The 26,662-nt window shown below is 42.6% G+C and overlaps 2 pseudogenes; both read left to right on the top strand.

Moving 5' to 3' along the window:
• Positions 1-20,744: 20,744 nt before the first annotated feature.
• LOC142430506 (proSAAS pseudogene) lies at positions 20,745-21,257 on the top strand (annotated as a pseudogene).
• Positions 21,258-22,599: 1,342 nt separating this feature from the next.
• LOC142430505 (xylosyl- and glucuronyltransferase LARGE2 pseudogene) lies at positions 22,600-26,496 on the top strand (annotated as a pseudogene).
• The last annotated feature ends 166 nt before the right edge of the window (positions 26,497-26,662 follow it).

The raw sequence follows: 26,662 nt of genomic DNA, 5'->3' as shown, positions 1-26,662 counted from the left end.
CATCAGAGTAGCCAGGTTCTGAAAACGTTCAGTGACTTAAATAATTTGAACCATTAGCCCCATAGCATTGTGGAACAGTGGTCAATTCAGGACTGGCTTGTCAAGTTCTCACCCCTGAGGATGTGGAAGACAGTGGTTCCTCTCCTGGTGCATCTGAGAGGCACCTGCTGAAATGGCTCTGAGAGCTCTGCTCTGCAGCTGTGGCTGTCAAGGGTTTTTGGCACCTCAAGATGTGGTTTCCATCGCTCTGTCCCTCACACAGTAATCCATGGCCATGTCTGGGACCTTCATGCTGTTCCACTGAAGGAAGGCAGTGTTGAGATGTTGTCCATGAACAAGATGTGGCCTTGGAACGAGGATTTGTAGTGTGTCCTTGAATCTTCAGGATCAATCATCCCCACTGACTACAGGCCTGTCTCTGACTTCTGGTCAATCCAGATGATCCAATAGCTATTGGAAAATTTGTATCCAGATGCTTTACACGAGATCTCTAAAACGCCCCCCACCTCCCCACCCCCGACGTCTTCACCTCTAGCTCAGGCTGCAGCAGTTGTACCTGGGTGAAGACTCCAATGGAGACATGAGTGAGATCTTAGAGGCTACCTCCACTCCAGCCCTTCTGTGATCCCAGACAAAGAGCTACCCCTGACCTGGGAACACAGAGACTAGGAGGGAGAGACAGACCGTCCTTCAAGAGAACAGAAAACACAACACTCAGGATGTCAGAAGGGCACTGTAGGAGTCTCCTCTAAGGAAGGGACTGTGGTTGTAAATGACATGTCTCCTATTTTATGTAGTATTGTCCTGACATCAGGTAAAAATCTCCAGGGCTCATAACTCAGATATCAGGCAGAACTGGTTTTCAGCTTATGGGGAAGGGCAAAAGAATGTCTCAATTACCACACACACACACACACAATAGAAAATGCAGAGCAGTGCCTTTCCCAATCTAGTGCACCTCTAAGTTTCCTCTGGTGATGAGAAGCTGGGAACATCCATGTGGGGCTGCTCCTGAGGACCACGGGGAAGTATAAGGGATTCTTCAACTTCTCTGGGTCACCTTTCATGTGCCTTGGTTAGAATAATTCAGTTTTCTTGGAGATGACGTCAAGAACTGTGGGTTACAGAAGTTTCTCCCCCAAATACTTAGTGGACCGTTGCTGATATTTTTCCACTCCCATATAGATTGTATCTACTGAAAATAAAATAATTTACAACAAGATATCTGGAATGTATTTTATTCACATCTTGTCTGTGGACCTGGGCCCTAATCAGGTAGAAGACAAGGTAATCTTTGGTTAAATTTTATTTGAGCTTTCCTACTTCTATTACCTGTTGCAGCAAACTGTAAAAGCACCGGAAGCACTCACTCTCGTGTGCGAGGATTTTTGGAAGACAGCTATTTGGCGTACTGACTGGATAATATTTGTGTCCATTGTAAGAGAGGTGATTCCACAAAATGCTCAAAATATAGAATGTTATTACTGATCATTCAACAAGTAAAATTTTCTTTAAGACCATCCAACAAAGGTTCCAGGAGCATATTGACAGGGAACTGCCAGTAGTTCAGACCAGAGCCAAGAAGATGTGGAACAAGGCATAGCATTCCTGGTGTCAGATGGATCATGGCTCAGAGCAGAGAATAAAAGCAAGAGGTTTACTTGTGTTTCATTGACAATGCAAAGACACTGTGGATCATAATAAACTGGATAACCTTGAGAATGAGGAGAATTCCAGAACACCTAATTGTGCTCATGGATCAACCAGGTAATATTATGTGGCTTAAATTCAGGAAGAGTGTATGTCAAGATTGTATCTATTCACTGTAAATGTTCAATCTGTGTGCTGAGAAAGTGACCACAGAAGCTAGAGAAGATGAGGAGGCATGTGGCACCAAGATTGGAGAAAAACTGAACAACCTCTGATATGCAGATGACACAAACTTCCTTGCTGAAAATGAGGAATTGAGACACCTGGATCATGGATTGTGGTCTTCAATATGGATTACAACTCAATATGAAGTAAAAAACAATCCTCATAACTGGAGCAAAAGCTTACATCATGATAAATGAAGAAAAAGTTGATGTCATATTTTGTTTTGCTTGGATCCACAATCAATGTTCATGGGAGCAGCAATGAATAAATCAAATCACGTATTACATTAGGTAAATCTTCAGCACAGACTTCTTTGGAGTACTGAAGAGCAAGGGTGATGCTGTGAGGTCTTAAATGTGCCTGAACAAAGCCATGGCTTTCTCCCTCATCTCATCTGCATATGACAGTTTGCCACTGACTGAGGAAGACCAATGAAGAGTCAGTGCATTTGAATTGTGGTACTGGAGAAGAATACTCAAAGTACCATGGACTACTAAGAAAAATAGTCAGTGTACCATGGAGTGTTAAAGGGGCAAACCACTCTATGTTGGAAGAAATGCAGTATAAATGTTCCTTAGAGACATGGATGACAAGACTTTGTCATAGATAATTTGGACACATTGTGAGGAGAAACCAATCCCTGAGAAGGACATCATGTTTGGAAAAGTTGAAGGGCATCAACGAGAGGAAGGCCCTCACTGAGATGGATTGACACAGTGGCTGTAACAACAGATGCGATCGGAAAGTGAAGGTGGCCTAGGACCAGGCAGTGTGTTGTTTTGATCTATGGAGGGCCACTTGATAGCACTTAGTAACATTAAACCAAGAGTTTAAACTAAAACAAACTTCTTTTATCTTGGTGTTTGCATCTTGAAGCACTCAGACTAGCATACACCTTTATTTTTCAATTGTCTTATTAATATGAATATTTTGCGTCCGCAATTATGAACCATGTAGCAACCATGAATTAGGTGACATTGCTGAACCAGGAAGATGAAGGAAAAAAATCTAAAAGAGTAGGAGAAAAGGGTATACCAGGGCATAGTTGACTCTGATGGACAGGTATACCTCTTTAGGAGATAAAAGAGTCAGATGTGAACATCATTTTGCTCTGACATGCTACTGACACTGAGTCAGATGCTGTGGACTCCCACCAGAAACCCTAATGACGTGCTAATTGAGGAAAACTAATGCAATCTCTGCATTGGGTCTGATATCTTGGGAAAAACTCAACAGAATTATTTTCTATCTTTCAGCTACTAGTCGAGTGTGTAACTGTTTTCTTAACCCAGGAACTTGAGATGCCCTGAAGGAGATTGGAAAATTCTCCCCTGGTTTCCCTGAGATTCATCAAGCAATAATCCAGGGAATCTCCGGCAACATTCCCAAGATGTGAGACAGGCTCCTTTCTCGGCAGGCAACAGTACTTTCTCCTGTTACGACTTTTTGGCTTCAGAGATATCAGCCACAGACAAACTGTCACCACAATAGGCGATTCCCTGAGGGAAACTGTGAGAAGGAGAAGAATCACTAGACCAGAACAGAAGACCAGTCCTGAAACTGTTCATCTGCACCTGCTCCGGGTCTGTACCCTATGATTGGTGGGTCCTGGGCGCCCCTGCAGTCCAGCTCCGTCCCAGCAGGGGAGATTAATGTCGGGGACACACTGACTTCCTCTCAGGCTCATTCTCACAGAGTAATAGATGGCTTTTTCTTGGAGTTCCAGGCTGTCCATTTGCAGATACAGCGTGTTCTTGGCATTGTCTCTGGAAATGAAGACTCTGTCCTCCATGGAGTCTGCATAGTTCGTATACCATGATAGATGTATTTACACAAGAGAGCTGAGAACAAGTTACATACTGATGTGTTTTCCTCCTCCCTTTTTGGGTCACTGGTTTCATCCACAGGAAATAAAAGTATTTTCCTTTCTTTCTCATGTCTAAGTGCATAACCAGTAAATAAAGAAAGGATTCAGTTGCTATTCTGGGTCACTGGCTCAGTGCAGCACAACCCCTATCTCCCCAGGTTTTGTGACACTCTCAGGATGTGGGTTTCACACTGTGTCTCTTGCACAGTAATAGGTGGCCGTGTCCTCAGACTTCAGGCTGCTCATCTGTAGATACGCTGTGCTGACTGAGGCATCCAAGGAGAAGACATAGCCTTGTGTGAAGCCCTGGGCATATGTTGGTTTCCCAGAGTTAGTGTCGATCCAGCCCATCCACTGAAGCCCTTTTCCTTGCACCTGCCACACCCAATGAATCCTAAAGCTAGTGAAGGGCTATCCAGAAGTCCTGCAGGACACCTTGACAGACTCTCCTGGTTTCTTCACCTCGGCCCCAGACTGCACCAGCTGGCTCTGGGCACTTGCACCTGTGAAGAAGTGGAACAGAAGATGAGTGCTCTGGAGCTACCGTAGCATCCTCCCCACCCCAGGATCTTGCCTAGTTACCTAGGGCAACTGCCAGTGGGAAAAGAAAACTCCATAGCCACTCCATGACGAGTGGAGTTTTGTCTCGGGGGTTTATGTGTAACCTATATGGCACTTTCCTCAATGAATGGTGTCTATGGGGACATGATTTCAGCTTTTTACCCTATATCACGCTTGTATTTGCATACAAGCCGAGTTCTGGAATGCCCGGTTCCTGTTCTCCATCAGGTATAAGTAGCACGTTACTGGTGAAGAGTATTGAACACGGCATGGATTGCTAGAAGAACAAACATGTTTTAGAAGGACAACCACACTCATAGTTAAAAGCAACATTTTCCCTCTACTTTGAACATGCTACCATTAGGGACTATTCCCTGGAGATGGGCATCATGATAGGAGGGATGTGAAGAGTCAACCCCTATTATTTTATGAAGGAACTGAACCAGTTCAGAAGAATCTTAGTTAAGACAATTGTATAGTTTGTTGAGCTATAACGTGACCAGAAATATTCCATCGCTGTGAACCTAAGCTCAACGAGGGACTCTTGGGAGTCTACACCTATTATTTTATGATGGAAACATAACATATTTTGGAAGCATCCTAATTAGTAGAATGGTATAGTTTGTCAAGACACAAATTAACTAGAAATCTTCCATAGCTGTGATCCTAAGATGAACCCTTCCGTCTTGTCTCACAGAGCATCCTGTAATGGTGTCCAAGCACAGATTCACATGGATACCAAAAAGACTCAATTCTTTTTTTTTAATTTTTTTTAATTTTAACAATTTATTAGGGGCTCATACAATTCTTATCACAGTTCATACATATACATACATGAATTTTATAAAGCACATCTGTACAGTCTTTGCCCTAATCATTTTTTCTCCTCTTTTCTTTTTTTTACATTTTATTAGGGACTCATACAATTCTTATCACCATCCATACATATACATACATCAATTGTATAAAGCACATCCATACATTCCCTGCCCCAATCATTCTCAAGGCATTTGCTCTCCACTTAAGCCCCTTGCATCAGGTCCTCTTTTTTTTCCCCTCCCTCCCCTTTCCCCCCTCCCTCATGTGCCCTTGGTAATTTATACCTCGTTATTTTGTCATATCTTGCCCTATCCGGAGTCTCCCTTCCCCCCTTCTCTGCTGTCCCTCTCCCAGGGAAGAGGTCACATGTGGATCCTTGTAATCAGTTCCCCCTTTCCAACCCACTCCCCCAGCATCGTCCCTCACACCCTTGGTCCTGAAGGTATCATCCACCCTGGATTCCCTGTACCTCCAGCCCTCATATGTACCAGTGTACAGCCTCTGTCCTATCCAGGCCTGCAAGGTAGAATTCAGATCATGGTAGTTGTGGGGAGGAAGCATCCAGGATCTGGGGGAAAGCTGTGTTCTTCATCGGTACTACCTCGCACCCTAATTAACCCATCTCCTCTCCTAAACGCCTCTATGAGGGGATCTCCATTGGCCGACACTTGGGCCTTGGGTCTCCACTCAAGACTCAATTCTCATCTGAGTACTATCAACCTTTCTCTACCCACATATTAAGAGTTAGAACCCGCAAATCTCAACTATCTCCAGGAGATTTCGAGTCCCCTAAGTTATTGAACCTCTATGACATAGGATCTTTTGTAAAACAAAACTTCGTTTACCCAATTTTTTTTGTCATTTGAAGATTTGAATCTGTCTATAAAATCATTTCACTCAACCTGTATATATAAACTGTGAGAACAAAGGGGAGACAGACAGACATTTGGAGGAAGGGTCCCCACCCCCCGCCCATGCCCCCCGCTTTTCCCAGGCATGAGAAATAAAACTTAGAATGTTTAGAATGTACCTGATTTATGCACAATCTGGCAACAGCCTTTGGGTAATATGAGCCCTCTGTGTGCCCACCCTGTAACAAGCATGTTTGGTAAAGTAGGACAGGAAAAGGCAGAAGACCGTTAAAGATGGGTTGACACAATCATTGCAAACGTGGGCTCATACATCACAGCACTTTTGAGGATGGCAAACAATTGAGTTATGCTTTCTTCTCTTTTATTGAGATATTCTTAGTCTGACCCAATTCCCCCTAACAAAAACAACCACCACAAAGGCAGCTTATTACTATGATGCTGGTATTGTTTCAGATTACATCTACTAAAAGTCAAATTATTGAAAAATATATTTTATAAATCTGTTTTATCCACATTTGTGCTTATGACCCTTGTTCATATCGAGATTTGGGGCAGTGTAAACTTTGATCACAATTATCTTTTATGTTGTATGCTTCCATTGCCGTATACGATCATTTCTGGTTACAAACTGGGTCTTGAGACCACACCTCTATATTCCTTTTACAAACAGTGTGGTTTCATTGTTCTCATTTACATTCTTAGCCCATTTTGAATTGTTCTTCTTCTTGCTGTTGCATAGTCCAAAACATTGATCCTGACACATTGTTTTGCATGTGAATGTCAAATGCTTCCACAACCATTTGTTGAAGAAACCCTTCTCTGGATGAATTATCACTCTTTTAGAAAATCAACTTACATTAGATATATAGGTGTATTTTTGTACCTTTAATTTTATTACATTGGTCGCTATGGAATCTCCAAGTGAAGCAAATGAATAAGCACTGCACTGCTAACCCAATAGTTATTGATTCAAACTCTCCCAGCAGTGACTTGGAAGTTATGGAAGTCAGGCTTAGTGAATTAAACCCCAATGCTCTCAGCCTTTAAAACATAAAAAAGCAGTTCTACTATGCACACAATGGGCCACACTAAGTCAGGATCCTCTCCATGGAAACTAAATCTACACCTGGTTGTTTTTGTTTGTTTTTTTAAAATTACTATGAGCATATAAAAACCCTGGAGGTAATTGTGGTTTGGATGTCTATAATCCAGCAACTGGGGAAAACTTAAGTCATTTATCCCATGGAGGTTTACATTCCAGAAAAGAGTATATCAGATTCCTAGGAGTTGGGATTGATTCGATGATAGAAGATTTATGACTTCATAGTATGACTTGAGTCATGAAGCATGTCCCCTTCCATTTTGTGGACTTAGTTTAACAGCCCATAACTGAAATATGTCACATGAAGTGCAAGTTTCCTTTTTCACAAAAATATAACCAGTAAGTCAATTAAAATCTGCAAACAATTTGCCCTGTCCCTGTCCATTCCCAGCACAGCTGCCTTACCCTGCTGGGGTTCTGACATTCCCATGAGGTGGATTTTAACTGTTTCCTACATAGTCATAAGTGACTGTGTCCACAGACTGCAGGCTGACTGAAATGTCCATGGAGAAAGCATATCCTTCTTTGAAGTCCTCAAGGAAACAGATTGAAACTCAAGCTACAACCGTGGGCTCAAATTTAGCAAATTTTGATAGGATCATGTGGTGTTTGTTATTGTTAGGTGCTATGGAGTTAGTTCTAACTCACTGTGAATCTGCATGGAGTAAAAGAAAGTACTGCCTGGTCCTTTGGCCTCCTCACAATAATTATATCTGAGCCCATTGTTCCAGTCATGTGTCAATTCATCTCTTTCAGAGTCTTCCTTCCTGTAGTTTTTGTTTTCCTTTTAAGGAGGGTGTGGGACTAGGCATGCTTCCTTCTGGGGTGCATTGAATTGCTATAGAATAACAATGGAACGGCTCAAATTTTATTGCTCTGCTGGGAGGATGAATCCTTATATCATTAGGAATTTTGTAAATTGCACAGTAGAATTTACTGCTTTGGGAATCTCCTTAACACAAATTTAGGCATTTTCCCCCACTCTTAACACTGCTTGAACCATACCTTATAAATAATTAACTTTCATAATTACTTCATGATTCTCACTTGCACTGACGTGGTTTTCTTACCGGAACACTACTAAGTAAAAACTTTAATTTCTTCTTTAGAATGAGGAGGGTAAAAAAAAAAAAAAAAAGAACGAGGAGGGTAAATTGACTGCACCAAGGCTGACGGGGGGAAAACCTACATTTCAGATGGCCTTCCTTGTATTGCTGTGAGATAGAATGTTTTCTCTCTTTAATATACAACTTTAGAATTTACAGATATCAGTAGGCACAGAATTCTTTTTTAAAATAGAGAAAAGATTCCCTAGGGAAGCTGTGGCTGTAGAAGAATCACTGATTAGAAAAGGAAGACAGCCCTGAAGCCATCTGCCCCTGCTCCTGATGTGAATCCTGTGCTCTGTGGGGCCTTAGTGCCCCCTGGTGCCCAATGTCTCCCCTGCAGGGAGGTGTGTGTCTGGGTTCACACTGACTTCCCCTCCCTGTGTTCCTTGTACAGTAATAAGCGGCTGTGTCCTCAGCAGTCATGGAGCTCAGCTGCAGGGAGAACTGATTCTTAGATGTGTCTCTAGTGATGGGGAATTGACTTTGGAAGGATGGGTTATCTTTTGCATTATCATCACATCGTTTGAATCCCATCCACCACATTCCCATTACCAATGTATGGAGGATTTGGGGCCAGCAGTAACCACTGGTGGTGGAGTAACAAGAGAGAGTGCCATTAGTGAGAGCTTTGGGAGGGTTGCACTGGTCCTGGAACTGATTCCTGTAGCTGCACCTCAGACAAGACACCTTGACAAAGAGAGAGTTGGCCTTTCTGTCACTATCATCCACTATAGACCCGGACCTGATACTGAGACGCTCACTTTGCGGGAACTGTCAACAGGCACAGGAGAACATCCAGCAATATCATATTTAGACAACTTTATTTCAAGAGAACTGAATGCCTTCACAGCTGGATAGGAGAATTCCACCCTAGGGCCTGGAGAATAATGCGCAGTGTGGTGGAGCCCTGGACTTATCAATAGAGAAGGATTGAGTTCAGGCTCCACTCTTTGTTCTACGACCACCATAAGGTAATTAGCCTTTCAGTCTGCAATAAGAGTGGACTTTTAAGAACTTTTCTTCAGATGTGTATGGTAAAGATCAAAGGAAAGCCAACTATTCCTAAGTCCAAGGTTCTTACCATCCTGCCCCCCATCGCTCTTCTCTTGCCTTGGACTCCAATACATCTTGTGCATTTCTGAGTGAACAGGGTCTAGTTCTTGAAAGGATCCTGGAGTCTTCATTACCTCACACTTTCCCAAACCCATTTTCTTTCTTGACACTCGGCGATCTCTAAATATACTTACTCCAAGTTCTTGGGGGTTTTCTTTGGCTTGTGGTCATCACAAACCACCACCATTCCAACAAGCAACATAAATCTGACACCCACTTCCTAACTGTGTTACTCTGCATAGACTAGAGAAGCAAATCCACAGAAATATATATATATATATGAGAGAGTTTTATATAAAGGGTACATGTTCATTTAGAAAGTATCCCAACCCAGTGCTGTTTAAGCCTATAAGTCCAACATTAGTCCAAATGTCCGACAACGTCCTACGTACGAAGTCCTCGATCTCAGAAAACACATGCAATGATGCCTACTGCAGGAGGAAAGCCGAGTCAGTGAGAGTGTAAGCAGCTCAGCACTGGCAGGGGTTTCCACATGGCTGTTCCAGCACCCAGGGCTGCACCAGGGCAGGTCTATGTGGCTTTTCCTCAAGGATGTCTTGCAGGAAGTGAATCTTGACAGCTGAATCAGGGAACTGGCTAAGGCTGCTGCACCCTGGTCTGACCATCAGAGAGCAAGTGACCAAGAACAAGAAAGTCGAGGCTCACCGAGCCATTTATCTCTCCGTCTTTCAATTAATTTCACAGGTGTTTATGGGCCAGGTTGGTGCGATAAACTTTTACTATCTCACTGATCTACATCCAGTCTCAGTTTCTATAGATAAATTAAAATGAACTACAGATGTAACTCACAAGACAAAGCAAGGTCTTAACTCAATAACCTCTCAGATATCTCTGAGAAGAGACTCTACTTGTTTACTAGAGAACACCCAATATTACACTATGCCAGTCTAGTTGACACTTAAAGTGGCAAGGTCTGCCAGAGCAGTGAATGAGAAATCAACACTTACCAGAAGGGGCAGATAAAAGCCAAAACCAGTGAGTCACATCTTCAATGGGAAGACGCCTGCTGACTACTGAACAGAGACTCTGGATTCAAATGTAGGCCTGTGCTTCCTACAGGAAACAGGTCCACAACATTTGGAGAATGACCATGAACACTTTTGTTAATGCCCTTTACCCAAGTGACCCTGGTACATCTGAAATGTCAGCATCCTCAAATTCAGTATCTTCATTTATGCTCTGGGCACAGGACTCTAATTTCTGTTTACCCAAACTCACAGATTGAGCATTGTGGAAAATTTTTTAGTTTGACAATTAAGAAGTAGCAACTCAAAACACCGCATTTTAAAGCTAATTGCACACCGTGGTTCACTTTTCATTTCTCTCCTTCCTATCCTAGGTCTCAAAAGTGTCCCAGAGTTAGAGTTGGCCTCCCTCACTTGTTTTCTGTTTGGTTATAGTGTCTGTATTACATCACAACTAACCAAATTTTAGCCAAATTCACCTGGCCTTCTTTGAGCCAGTTGCTGTTAAGGGGAATAAATAACTGCTTTGTCAGAAAGAGCCATATCTTTGATCAATATCCAGATATTTAAACACAGTCATGCTTGTGTGTGTCATTTAGAAATTGCGGGATTGGTTCTTTTTTCACACATAGGCTGGAATGGCATCACTTGATACTGGTCTTTTCAACAAAGTACCACCTCATGCCATCTGCTGCTGGGGAATGTCTGACCAAATTAAATCCCAGACTGTGTGTATCTGCTGACTAGTCCAGGTCACCTTCATCTCTAAATGTGATGGTCATGATTGTCTCAGATAAGTTCATGACAGAGAACATGAAATCTGAGGTGTAAATCTATTGATAGTATCTCTCTGAATGGAATGCTCTTATTTAGCATGCAACACATATTCTTAATAAGCTGGAAAATTCTCCTTAAACTGTGGAAGTCAACAACTTGGACTTTACACTCAATAGCATGGGTTTCTTTTCCACCGCCCCAAGCTACAGGGTGATATTTGGTCAGTCATTCAATCCAGTTGCCCTTAGTACTCTCCAATTTGGAATTTATAAAGTAATGTGGGCCCAATGAAAGGACACTCATATTTATTCCACTTTTCTACTGTTGTAGAGAAATGCATAATTCTTTACATCTTAAAATTACAACTACTTTGTTATTTAATGACTCTGTGATTAAGACATTATGTGGAGGAGAAGGTCTGATCCCTGATCACATGCAGTTTCTCCTTGAGAATCTAATGAGTGCGTGAAGATGATACTCTCATACAGTCACCTCTCTTGTTACCCAAGGCTGTAAGATGAGAGCTAAGCCATAACTAAAGCCCAAATCTCGTTTCAGCACACCTGGAGCACCACTGTTTCTCCTGAGGGTCCTCCCAATGTAGTTGCTGTGCACCTCAAGAAAGCCAAAGAACAAAATGACAGTTAGTTTAAATTATATATATTGTTTACATGATATATGTTTCGTTTAAACTATATGACATGCACAAATTTCAGTGTCTAAATAGTTTATCAAATTGGTGTCTAAATAGTTTATCAAATTGGCTTTTCTGTCCTCTGAAGTACCAACCTGAAATAGAAGCTGATTGAGAGAATGCCAAGTACCAAGCTATTGAGAAATGCCAAGTACCAGAAGATTTCAAAAAATTAGACTATGTGTGTGTACCTGCGTGTATAAACTCTATATACATTTATAATCTACTTAAAATGATAGAACAATGACATAAGGGAAGAGATTAGTTGTTGAACTATGTGACCTAAATTCACCTTCCTGGGCTGTGAGCAAGAGAGTGATATGCAGATAGTTTTATATACACAGGTCTATGAATTCTATAAAAAAAAATTAGAGACCCTTTCTCTCTGAAACAAAAGTAAACCAGGCAAATTTGCTTCATCTTTATTTCTATGGAAATTCTAAGGAGTACAAAACAGATTTGCTAGTTCTTGAAATCTGTGGTATATTCAGTAATCTTTGCCAAAACCATAATTCAAATATGTTAAGTTTTCATTGGTCTTTTAAAATTCATTGTCAACATTTCTTACCTATATCAGGTGATAGAGAATGCCATGGCTGGAGTTAGTCATACCATAGTCCCAAAAATTGCACTTAAAAATTCAAAGAGTTTTTTTTTTTTAGAAATTCATTATACCTTGTTATGTTTCTTGCATTGATATTGATTATAGATTTAAGTGAAATAAATTCCTTGACTGCACTAATTTTTCATTTTATCATGATATTTTTTAATTAACCACTTGAGAGGACTTCAGGTTTCTTTTTTTTTAAACATTTTATTAGGGGCTCATACAACTCTTATCACAATCCATACATATACATACATCAATCGTATAAAGCACATCTGCACATTCTTTGCCCTAATCATTTTCAGGTTTCTTTATAATTAAATATAAACCACACTGAAGGCTGTAATCATTGATATCCATCAGTGAGTGCTCAATATCTCTTCACTTTCAGTCAGCATATTGGTGTCATATGTGTGTCATAGTCATTGTACGGCTAACTGAAAAAGTCAGTTTGAGTTAACCTAGTTTTTCTGTTCTCTTCTCGTAAAGATTAACAGTCACAAAACCTAGTACAGCATGGCTGTGAGTCAGAATAGACTCAATGACATTGGGTTATGGGTTCTATGAAAGACACTTCTAAGAAATATAAAGTAAAAATCATGGAAAGGGTATATTTGTAGAAAACAACTGAGATAATGGCCTTATATTCAAAATATGAACCAAGTCCTTAAAACTCAATAAATAAAGTGACAGGAGACTAATTGTTTTTAGATACTATTTTTAATGTTGAAGCTATTTGGTTGCAGTGTAAAAATTCCCTATCATTTATAATCTTTGTAATGTTCTTGATTCCCTTAATCTCTAACATTACGGTGCACACTTGTTTTTCTGTTAAGGCATAAGTGATAGGTAGATAGACGGTAGATTGACAGATTAACAGACACAGATTGCTTGTGTTTGACATGGTTGTCCAGAGAAGTCAAACCAGTCACTCACTTATATGTAAGAAATAGCTTTATATGAAGAAGTAATTACATATTAACAAAAAATATACCAGCCCAATCCAACTCAAGTCCATGAGTCCGATACTAGTCCATGCGTTCCTCTTTAGACTCATGCAGCCACATGCAATGATGCAGAATGCAGGAATATCACATGATATTAGGTGCAAACTCTTGTGGATCCAATGTCTGTACAGCATAAAGATGAAGACACAAAATTTGGGGGTGGCGTGGGGTTCCAATGTTCCTCCTTATGAGAAAACCATGCCCACAAGGAGGTACCATCAGTCTGTGACCTCAGTGACAGGCTAGATTTCACCACATTATATATTTTCAATCTGAAATGAAATTATGTAACTTCCATACTGATAGTGATAGATAGATGATAGATAGATATGACAGATATTTACAGGGATAAGTATTTTAACAGTTTTATTAGTACGTCATCCACATGTCATACAATTCAATAATTCAATCATGTCAAGAAGAGTTGTGAACTTATCACCACTTTCAATTTTAGAACATTTTCTTCTTCCCTGTGCTCATTATTATTCATGAAATTAAGTTTTGTAATTGTAGCAAAAATATACACAGGAAAACACTCTCCAATTACACAATTTCTACATGTAAAATTCAGTGCCATTAATTAAAACATTTCATGTTGTACAAAGATTACTGATATCCTTTTCCAAATTAATCCACAACCATTAACATAAACTCAATGATCCCTAAGCAACAGTGCTTTCTCCTTCAACCACGGTAATCATTGGTCAAGTTCGGTTTCCTTCTGCTTGTTTGTTTTAGTAGCAATATTCTTCATACAGTATTCAAATATCACACACTTCTATGTAGAGTTAAATTGCTTTTAAAATGAGTTGCATAGACATCATCACAATCATTGCTAGTGTTTCTTCCCCCCTCCTGCACTTACTGTATGCTCCCCCAATTCCCTCACTGTCCCTGCCTCCCCTTCACACATCCCCACAATCTGGGAAACCCAACAGAAACCAAAACAAACCGGCAAGAAGAAAATAATACGAATATAAAGATAAAAATAAAGATTAAGAAAGAAAATACCACCAACAATATCTTAAAAGTAAAAAAATAAAAACCATAAAAGCCAGAGAAGAAATTACTGTAGTGGAAAAAATGAGAAATATTTGAACCTAGAGCAAATTCATGTTGAGTCAAGAGATGCCACCTGAACAAGTATCATATTATACTATGGTTTGATTTACCATAATCAAGATTACAATGACCTCTGGCTGATAGTAAAGCTGTTCTAGACACTTTCCTGTGTTTAAAGGGGATATGCCAGAGGATTACTCTCACTAGATGGTTTGCAGATGGATTTGGGGCCCCCACTGTCCTACATACTTTTCTATAATTTTTTTGTGTGTTTTTCACAATTTAAGCTTTGCTGTTTTTCTCTTCATCATATTTGGATTTTGTTATGATCTGTGTATCACACATGTGCTTCTTCCATGTGGACTTAGTTGACACCTCACTTAGATTGATGATCGTTTGAATACAGATAGACCACCTGCTCTGACTTCCCTGCAAGATGCCACTGATCTTCCAGGCAAGACGCTGATAGAAGATCAACTCTGATCTCCTTTCAAAATGCTGATAGACGACCTGCTCTGATCTTCCTTGCGAGATGCTGATAAACAATGTCTACAACCCTGGACCAGTGATATCGACTTTTGTGCAGACTGTTCATTTGCTTGATTCTTAGCCCTCACGCTCACTGCTGGCCTCGACCCAGACACAGGGCCACTGGCGGCTGCCAAGTTGGGTAGACCAGCAGTGAGTGGGGACTTTGTCGTTTTCCTCACCTCCAGTGGGAGGTTGACGAGCAGTCTCATGCTGGCAACCCTTGGGAATTGTTCTGATGTGCTCATGCTCTTTGGCTCCCCAGGGATCTGAACCCAGGTCTGCCATCAGCTAGCCCACAGATGGGTCCAACAATTCTCCCTCCTCCTCTTCAGCAAACTTTTGGGTAGTAATGGGTTGGGTTCCATTTTATTTTTTAAAAATCATTTATTGGGGGCTTATACAACTCTTATCACAATCCATAATACATCAATTCTGTCAAATACATTTGTACATTTCTTTTTTCTAATCTTATTGTTTCAAAATGTTTCAAGAAACAGATCAACCTTTATCTGTCTTTCATAATTTTACTTCAAAACACTGCCCTAATCTCCCATCTGTTCTGTTCAAGATGCATGTGTGTTAGGGGACGCTCTGTGTGTGGGGGGGTGTTTGTGTATCCAACATACACACCTATTTGTGCAGTGTCGTGTTTACCAAACACTCGGGAAGTGAGCCGGCCAGTAGTCCGTGTAGGTCAAACAATGAGGTGCGACCTCCTGGCGAATGTGTGCACCTTCCTCCTGACCCTGCTCGTGGGAGCACCGCACGCAGGTGGGCCAGCTCTGGCTCCTCTCTGGCAAACAGCGACCCCTCCTCCTTTGAATAGTTCTGGATAATGATTTCATTTCTCAAATGTATCATTTAAAATTTTTACGTTTAAAATCAGGCAGTTCATATTTAATAATTTTATTTAAAGACCCGGCGTGTGTGCGTGTCTGGCATGCACAGAGCGTGATGGTGTGTGTGTATGTGTATGTGTTCACGTGCGCGCACATGCCCGCGCCAGAAAGAGAGATGAGTCAAGCACCTGCATGGCCTAACCCAAGAACGGACACACTCACTAAGGTGGTGTAAAAAACACAGCCAAATCCTAGGTTAGGATCAACATGCTGATAATACCGACTTATAAGCAGCAGCTGAGTGAGAAGACAGGCCAAGCTACTGAGCACGGTACCCTTGCTGGGAAAGTTCCCCTCTCCACTCCAGAACCGACAAATGAGAGGATCGTCCTTGCAAGACGCTGGTAGAGGATCAATCTGCTCTGCCCTTCCTTGTGAGACACCGCTCATCTTCCCTGAAAGACGCTGATAGATGACCGCCTCTGATCTCCCAGAAGACGGCGTTCAACAGTTGTGGCAGAGGAACTATTTGACAGCAAAATTTTTCTCGTTTATAGTGCCCTGGAAATATGGCATTTTGACATATAAAAGCATTTAAAACTCCTCAAAGCAAACAGCCTTTGGTATGCAAAATTTTTTTAAAATGTCAGGGATCTTGAGAGAGATTAGACTATAAAAGTGGTTATTAAAAATGTCTGAAACAATTCTCTGAAGGTGAGGACAACATGCTAACATGAGTAACTCTAAGGTGAACAAAGACTGTAAACCTAATAGCAAAATAAAGTGCGCACAGCACCTAGTTTTCACTCCATAGATTCCATTCCCTTGGCTAGATGGCTCAAGAATTTGAAATTGGTATACATGTACAGTGCAATTGAAAATACATAAAGGGAAACACATAATGAGAAATGAAATGAAAATGTTCCCAATATGATAAAAAAAAAGTTGGACAATTTTGAATAGTAACAAAACAATAAAAATTTGGGTTATGATGTAAACTTTTAAAACAATATCCCTGAGTTCTTTCCATATTAATAAAAGGTTGAATGAATAAAGTAAATAGGGACAGAAACATCTCTTACAAAAGAATTTCAAGTGATGCATACAGTCACACACACATATCAATGCACACGCATAGACTAAAGAGTGACGTCTTTCAAGAGCTCATTTTACTTGTACCCACAATTAAATAGCATATTGCATTTGGGGAATCTACTGTGGAAGGTCTCTTTAAAGTACTAGTTATAAAGATGTCACCTTGAGGAATGAGGCGCACCTGACAGAAGACACAGTAGTTTAACTGGCATACACCTGAAAATGTGTGACCATAGATTAGAAAAAGCAAAGAACCCTTGATACCTTTGGATGATGGCATTGGGGATGGACATTTAACATGTAGTAGATTCCTGTGTGGGAACTAGTGCTGCCAGAGTTCTCTGTAGAAGTGAGCATGGCAGGACTTCATCTAGTGCACTTTGGACACAAGATCAAGAGGGCCAGTCCTTGGGGAATGGCATTATGACTGGTGATGATAAATGGGTCATGATAAATGTAAGGCCCTCAGTAGCTGCCACAGCAGGCTCAAACACAGATGGTGATGATGGCCCAGGGACAGGCAGTGATTTGTTCAGATGCACAGAGCCCACTCGATGGCACCTAATTACAACAATGTAAACAAACAAACAAACTTAATTCATCTTGCTGTTTGCTTCAGGGAGAACTCAAAATAGCACACACTTAAAAATATATATATATATATAACTTGATATATGAACATGTTTTCATTCAGCGCATGAACCATGCACCAGTGCTGAACTAGAAAAAGGTGATGCCAAGTCATAGTTGGCTCCAGCCAGGACACTTCAGTGTGAGAGGAAAGAGGGTCAGATGTGAACGTCATTCTGCTCTGACATGTTACTCATCCTAAACCAGACCCTACTGACTCCACACTGAAATCCTAAGAGTGTTCCACGTGCAGTAAGCCACTGAGATCTCTACAGTGAGTTGGTATTTCAGAAGCAGGTCAACAGAACTGTTCTCTAACATTCAGCTCGTGTTCCAGGGCTGAACTGCTTTCACCACACAGCGCCTCCAGCTGCACTCAATGAGTTTGGGAAAGTTTCCCAGGATTCCTGGGGTTCATCAAACACTAGTGTTTGGAATTTCAGGTGGAGTCATTTCTCTACCATGTAAGACAGGCTACCCTCCTTGCATGGGATAGCATGCCAGGTTAGCACGAATCCCAACAAAACTTAGTTCTGAGAACAGGGTGAAAAATGTTTCTATCTCAAAGAAACACTCAATATTAAGATAAATTTTCATTTATCTGAATATACCCATCACATTTGTAGGCTGATTTTCTGTGTTGCCATACCTCAAATTTAAATCATTAGTCTTATTGAAGGTTTTTAAATTTTATTTACATTGAAAACTGAACAGTATTTTTTTCAATCTCTTGACCAATCAGTATTCTTTACCAAATCGCTGTAGTTTGTCCAGTAGAAGTGCGCAGGACACACGGTTCTGGAAATGGAGTGCTGTGTGAAACAGAGCCCTTATTCATTGACCTGGAGACCGTGGGACAAAATTATTTGCAGAGCTCATTGAAATCTGCAAACTAAGTGAACAGACTACAATGGATGGATGGATGGAATTTGATAAGAGTAGTATGAGCGCCCAGTAAATTTATTTTAAAAAGAAGAAAAGAAATGTCTAGGAAATGATTTGACATATGTACAAATATTCTTGATACCATTGATGTATGGGTACAAGAACTGTAAGAGCCCTCAATAAAATTTATTCTTTTTTAAAAAATAGTGAGGAGACTTAGAGATGATCACATTCTAATAGAGAATAAGTCAAGTGTAGCAATGAATAAAGAAAACATAAATAGCAATTAAGTAATTTCAAAATATAATGAAATTAATATGTGAAGCCAGAGGCCTCAGGATAATCTGCCAAGTTAAAAAGACAAATTGAAAATTATTTATGATACCTAAGCTGTATCATAAAGAGCAAACTTGCCATTATCCAAAACAGTTGACTAGGACTAGAATTCAGATTAGGAGCCCCAGGAAGAAACATGTGTTTTAATATCTTTTAGGGAGAATCCAAACTGCATCATATTTGAAAATGACATGTTGTTTTGTATATGTATTGTCCATTTTGACTAAAGGTCACCCTTTACTAGAGACTGGAACTTCCCCATAGGGATCTCTAAACTGTAATCTTTTTGGACACAGATTGTCAGTTTAATTGTGCAAGGGGCCAGCTGGTGGGTGGTACCTGCTCACCTTTCAAACAGCATCCACGATCGTGAACTTTGTGTCACCAGGGACTGCTACCTCATCACTTACAAATATATAGAGAAAAACAGTTTACAAAAAAGTTTATTTGGCATGTATAAGGTTTCACTGTAAGCAAGGGTTTTTCCATCTCAATCCTATCACCCACCTAATCTGGGTTGAGAGCAGTAACGTCTATTAACAGGAAATCAACCTCTATTAAGCAGGAAATAAAGGGAGAACATGCTTTCTGTGACATTCATAAAGATGACTTCATTATTTTCATTTCTTGTTTTTTAGTATTACACTTCTCTTTGATTTATATTCATGCTTATGCAAAATGAACCACATATTATATTTCAACATGAAAACTATCTTGTCTATCACACTATTAATTATAAAAGTTTATAAGAAAACATGTGCTCACATTCTATTGAAAAAACAGAGTTGTTGGTCCTAGTTAGAATACAAAAATGAAATTACCTTTGCCATGTTCACACTCTAAATCCAACATTCATTATAGAATATACAATAAATAGAAAGTGTAGACAAGAGTCTTGAATGACTTCAGGGTAAGTAATAAATTGGAAGTTGTCTCATATGTGAATGTCAGTAGGTTGAGAAATACCCAACTCAATGTAATCAACAGAAGAAATATATCCCAAACATCTATACATATGGTAAGAGGGAAAATAAATTTAAAAACTAGGTTTTCTACATAAACATCTATCAAGAGTGTGCCAGGCCTAAGAATGGCCTGCCATTTTGTCAAACTACAGTACGCACAAAGGACCACAGAACCCATCGCCTACATTATGCAGAGATATCAAACCAAAAGAGGAAGCCCCAATTAAAATGAGGAGCACAAGAAATAGTCTGTCATCTCTAGAGGAGAATTTTCCAATTAGAACACCCAATGGCAATGCTGAATCTTCCTTGAAATGCACAACAATTAATATAATTTCTGTGCAACATACCCCCCTTCTCCTTCCCTCAGGATCATAGTCTTCCAAAAGTTGTGGGGGAAAAAGGAAAACATTTTACTTTTTAATTACATTTCTCAGTGAACTATTTGAAACTCAATTATCCTACACTCATAGATTAAAAGTTCTGCTCTCTTCCCTGGCCTCCTCAGAATGGTATGATTTACCTTTAAAATAGAGAGCCAAGAGGTCATTTCCTGGCAATATTCAGAAAAAAGATTAAGATTTTCTTTTCTATAATTTTTCATCCACAAATGAATACACATTTTCCTCCTGTCATCATTTATATTCAAGGGATATATAGAGATAATAGTGTATAAGTTTATTAGCTCAAAAAAAGTAGATTGGCTTAATTCTGGAAAATTACATGTTACTACTGAAAATATTCTCAGATGATCAATTTAATAATAATAATAAGCCACCATTCCTGGCAGGTATAGGACACCTATGGGTGGGTCTCATTGAATAATAGCTAATATCATTCCAACATTTCTGAAAAATGCCAAGTACAAGAATTTAAAAATAATTACTAAACAATTCTGTATAATAAGTAGTCTACTTACATCAGACTATAATGTTCACTTTGGTTCAGGCAAGATAAATGATTTCTAACAAAAGCTGCCTCTGCAATCATTATATTTTAGAAATAATTATTATGGGTCCCCTTGCCGCCCATGGCTGAGACTGGCGCTCCCCGCCGCTTCCGTCGGGCACTGCCCCGCTGGGGGGGATGGAGGGGAGTCGGCGGGGGCGATGCGGGAGCTGGCGCGGGAGCTGGCCCACCTGCTGGAGGCTGAATGGCAGGAGTGGGCGCGCGCCAGGGCGCAGGAGGCGGAGGACCAGCAAGCTCCAGTCCTGGCGCAGTTGCTGCGGCTCTGGGGCGCCCCTCGGGCTGCGGACCCCACGGCGCTGAGCCTGGAGGACGACCCCGCGGCCCCCTGCTTCGCGCCCGCCTGGACCCCGCCGCCCTAGCCGCTCAGCTGGCCCCCGTCCCCGTGTCTGTGCTCAGAACTCGGCCCCCTGACGCCGAGGACGCCGGCGATGACACCCCGGATGTGGATCCCGAGCTGCTGAGGTACTTACTGGGATGGCTCCTCACTGATCCCTTTGACAACTCGTGGTCACACAGGCTGATGTGTTTCTTCCTTGTGGGCTTTTGTTGCTTCTGACCTAGATGGCTACTTGTTTATCTTCGAGGTTTAAGACCCCAGATGCTATATCTTTTGATAGCTGGGTGCCATTAGCTTTCTTCCTCAATGTAACATCTTTCCAGCACTGTAAAGAGGTGTTGTTCCCCTGATTCATGCAATGCAATGTAGCTGTAGATCTCCTGACTATCACCATATGGGGTGTTTTTGGGGGATTTTTTTCATAAACTAACTTTTTTCTGGAAGGAGTCAAAATTACTCAACTTAGATTAAGAATGCTGATCAAGGTAGGATTCAGATCATGACAGTGGAGGGGGGGAGAGGAAGATTTTTGGAACTAGAGAAAAGTTCTATTTTTCATCGTTTCTACATCGCACCCTGACTGGCCTGTCTCCTCCCAAAGACCCTTCTGTAAGGGGATGTCCAGTGGCCTACAAATGGGTTTGCAAGCCTGGATAGACCAGATGATACACACTGGTACAGATGGGAACTGGAAACACAGGGAATCCAGGGCAGATGATCACCTCAGGACCAGTGGTGTGATTGGCGATACTGGGAAGAAAATGTGAGGGTGGGTTGGAAAGGGGGAACTGATTTCAAGGATCTACATGTGACCTCCTCCCTGGGGGACAGACAACAGAAAAGTGAGTGAAGGGAGACATGGGACAAAGCAAGTTAGGACAAAATTATAATTTATAAATTATCAAGGGTTCCTGAGGGAGGGGGGAGTGTGCAGGGAGGGGAAAAATGAGGACCTGATGCCAGGGGCTTGGGTGGAGAGCAAACGTTTTGAGAATAATGAGGGCAGTGAATGTATAAATGTGCTTTACACAATGGAAGTATGTACGAATTGTGATAAGAGTTGTATGAGCCCATAATAAAATGATTTTTAAAAAAAGAATGAATGTTGATCAAGTAGGTCCAACCTTGTTCCTTAACCAGCCTGCCTCAGAGCTCTGAGATTGAAACCTGGACTTAGACCTAGGGTAATGGTGAGCCTTATATTCCAAATATTTATGACGACTGGACATGACAGAGTCAAAGATAAATTGTGTATTTTTCTAGTAGCCTGACTTGCATACTAGTTTTATAGGGGCACAAACATACACCCCTGTCAAATAACTGCCACTTCACACCTCCCTGACTAAGAAACTCTCTGGGGGTTGAAAAGGGCAATGTCAATGACATCAAACCAGGATATCTAACTAGCCACTTCAGGCTAATGTCTCCCTACTTTATCACAGCTTAGCCTCTTCCCGTCACATTCATTTTGTGTTCCTACCCCTCCAGGCTCCTGGTCGAGCAAGTTTCACAAGTGGTGCCAAGATACTAGCTTTTTATCTCTCCCCAGATGTCCAAAACTATGGGTGAGATGTGGGTGTTATAGTGAGATAATCAGGGGAAAGGATAAAAAAATGTAAAGGGGGAGAAATTGTGGGTAGAAAGGTACACAGATAGTATCAGCACTGAAATAATTGATCACACCTCATAATTCTGTAAAATTTTAAAGTACATTGTAAATGTTTTTATAGCAATAAAACTAGCATAAGAATATTGTAGCAATGAGTTTATTGACTTGGCTTGAAAACAGATTCTTCCTGAAAATTCACCTATTTTGATAACAAATTAAAGTGTATGGGTTCCTCTTTGAAGTCAACCATTCTAAACCTAGGTCAACACTCAACTTAAGCATTGAATTCCCAAGGCTATACAGTAATCCAGGGTCATAATGGCCTTTCAGGAACACCTGGAATCCATTTATCCTCTGAGACTAGGAAATACCTGCTTCTGTTCCATGAATGTCAATGAAGGGGATCTGATGAAGAGAAGAATGGACTCTATTAGGATAGCATGGGTTCTGTCTTTGAAATAAATACCTCAGGTTGAATCCTAATCTTCAGCTCAGGGGCACAGGGTGGTCAGTCCTTAGGGCAAGAAGTGTAGGCCCACAACCTGACATACCTAAGTGATCACTCCTCTTCTGTTTCAGGTTGCAGATTGGCCACACATAACAAAATACAGGCCAGTCTAGGGAGCCAGAAACGTGGGACTGCTGTCTTGCACACTTAAGCATCACAAGGATTTGAACTTCTGAATGGTTGTGAACCAAATCCATTCACCTGAATCCAAATTTCCTAGTGTCTCTGCTTTTGATTTAGGGAGTGCATTGATTTGACTTCCTGAAGCTGTACTACAAAATGGTGAGTGCGACAGAAACCTAGGACATTTGCATTATACAGAGTAAGGTCAGATAGGAATCACTGGAAACCTGAGGTTACATTATAAGGTAAAAGTGTGATGGGCGGGCAACAAGGGATGGAGCTTTCTGAAGCAGTCTATTGCTATCAAATGCATATATGGTTCCAAGCACTGGATAACTGTGATGGTCTTCCTTATGTTTCTTGAGGCTTGTTATATAAGGTATCAGCATCCCAGTTTGGGCCTTGGTTTTTTGAAATGTGCAATAAATTTCCTGAGTAGAGTCCAGATATAAAGATCTATCAGAGGACATGAATTCTTAGCTCGTTCAGAGTCACCATTACTTCTTCACTAGTTTTCTTTATTCCGTCAGGCAGTGACATATTTTCTTTAGATTTTTAAAGATGGCAGATGTGGCTCTTACACTGTTGAACGTATTTTCTCATGGCTTCATCAAAAGAATGAGTCTGATTGAAATGTGTCCAGTTGGTCAATAAGTCAGAATTCCTATTCCTTATATTTATTTATGTTGATAAAAAGCCCAGCAGAAACATTCCTCACTGGTAATGGCCCTTTGTTCCACAGAAAAATCTTTCCTAGGCTTGCAGTATCTTTACCTTGCCTTACATAATTATCACAATTATTGTGCTATTATTAACACAGCCACTGAAGGTGGTTTATTTTTCTTGAACTTTTTTTAAAAACAAACAATTGTGTCTCTTTCTTCAGAGGATCCCATTTATAACATGGCCCATGTATTGAGGATGATACCTCATCATCTTTGCTTTTTAATAGCATTTGTCCTGTACTTCTTCCAAGAGACCAAAAACAAAAGATACAAACTCACTGCCATAGAAATGATTCCGGTAGGGACCGCTGGGCCAGTCGGGCCGCAGGAGCAGGTGAGGGTGGCGAGGAGTTGCGGAGGCAGGACAGGCGGCCTTCAGGCCCTGCTGCTTAGGGTTGGCCCCCAGCTTTCCCCGCTGGCTCCTGAGGGCCCGTGCTGGAGCCTGCAGCCCGGGGGGCGGGGGGGGGGGAAGCACCCCGCCCAGAGTGCCCGTCTGGGCGGCCTTGCTGCCCACTAGGGCGCTCACCGGGCGCTGCTGCTGCTGCTGCTCGGCTTCTACCTGCTTGGCCCAGACCTGGACTAAGGGCGACTGCGAGGGCCTGCTGTGCTAGACGGAGCCCTGCCGTGGGACCACAACAGCTCTGCCTGTGTCCCACTGCGGTCGCTGCTGCCCAAGTGCGAGCTTTTGCATGTGGCCATCATATGTGCAGGCTATAACTCCAGCGGGGATGTGGTCACCCCGGTCAAATCCCTACTCTTCTACAGGAGAAACGCCCTGCACCTCCACTTGGTGACAGACGCGGTGGCCAGGAACATCCTGGAGACACTTCCACACGTGGATGGTACCTGCCATCCGAGTCAGCTTCTACAACGCTGATGAGTTCCAGTCCCAGGTCTCCTGGATCCCCAACACCCACTATTCTGGCCTCTATGGGCTCTTGAAACTAGTGCTGCCCGGTGCCCTGCCCTCTGACCTGGCCCGGGTCATTGTCCTCAACACAGACGTCACCTTTGCTTCTGACATCGCGGAGCTCTGGGCATTTTTTGCTCACTTTTCTGACAAGCGGATGATTGGTCTTGTGGAGAACCAGAGTGACTGGTACCTGGGCAACCTCTGGAAGAACCACAGGCCCTAGGCCACCTTGGGTATGGATTTAACACAGGCGTCATCCTCCTGAGACTAGACTGGCTTCGGCAGGCTGGCTGGGAGTAGATGTGGAAGCAACTGCGAGAAGAGTGCTCCTCACCCTGTCAGCCACCTCTTTGGCTCACCAGGGCATCGTCAATGCTGTCCTCAAGGATCACCCAGGGCTGGTGCTGCTGCTGCCCTGCACCTGGGACATGCAGCTGGCTGACCACACGCTGGCTGAGCACTGCTACTCTGAGGCGTCAGACCTGAAGGTGATGCCCTGGAACTCGCCAAAGAAGTTCCGGGTGAAAGACAAGCATGTGGAATTCTTCCGCAACCTCCACTTGACCTTCCTGGAATACGACGGAAACCTGCTGCGCAGAGTACTGTTTGGCTGCCCAAGCCAGCCCCCACCTCAGGCTGCGCAACTGCAGCCCCCCCTGGCACAGCTAGATGAGGACACGGCCTGCTTTGAGTTCCAACAGCAGCGGCTCACTGTGGCCTGCGCGCACCTCACCTTCCTGCCTTTTGAGCTGTCACTGCCCAGGAGCCACGACATCACCCTGGTGGCCCAGCTCTCCTTGGACCAGTTGCAGATGCTGGAAGTCCTGTGCAACTGACCTGGCCGACGCCGAGGCCCAGCAGTTCCTGCGCTTTGTGGAGGGCTCACCGGTGCTCCCTGTGTGGCGCAACGTGGCCTACCACATGGTGTACCCGGAGGGGCCCCTCTAACCCGGTCAACCATCTGCGCAACGTGGCCTTGGCCCAGGCCCTCACGTCCCATGTCTTCCTCAGCGACATCGACTTCCTGCATGCCACTCCCTCTACGACTCCCTCAGGGCCTCCCTTGAGCAGCTGGAGCTGGGGAGCCACCCTTCGAGAGCCTGCACTACCGCCTCCGCTTCCCTACTCCGAGGCCGAGCTGCTGGCCCTGCTGGACACTGGTGCTCTCTTCACCTTCAGGTGCGACGTGTGGCCCCAGGGTCATGCGCCCACGGACTATGCCCGCTGGAGGGCGGCACAGGCCCCGTACCCAGTGGGCAGCGGACTACGAGCCTTACGTGGTGCTGCCACGTGACTGTCCCCGCTACAATGCTCGCTTTGTGGGCTTTGGCTGGAACAAGGTGGCCCACATGGAGGAGCTGGACGCTTAGGAATATGAGTTCCTGGTCCTGCCGGAAGCGTTTACCATTCACATGCCCCACGCGCCTAGCCTGGGCATCTCCAGCTTCCGCTCCAACCCCACCTACCGCCACTGCTTGCGGGCCCTGAAGGAGGAATTCCACCAGGACCTGTCCCGCCGCTATGGGTCCTCTGCCCTCAAGTACCACACTGCCCTGAAGCAGCCCCGGGGTATCTTGTGATCCCCCAGGGCTGGGGCTGCGCCTGCCTGGCTCAGCTGCACCACTGCATGCCGGGAGCTGCCCCTACCAAGGACATTGCTATTAAGTTATTTATGGTCTCCATGGGGAGGGCTGGGGCAGGGCCATCTGTGGTGGGGCCTGAGGTCCACCCATGCTGCTACTCCCC

This window comes from Tenrec ecaudatus, chromosome 17 (genome assembly GCF_050624435.1).
Source record: "Tenrec ecaudatus isolate mTenEca1 chromosome 17, mTenEca1.hap1, whole genome shotgun sequence".
In the NCBI taxonomy this organism is placed as follows: Eukaryota; Metazoa; Chordata; class Mammalia; order Afrosoricida; family Tenrecidae; genus Tenrec; species Tenrec ecaudatus.
This window is presented reverse-complemented; position numbering and strand designations above follow the sequence as displayed.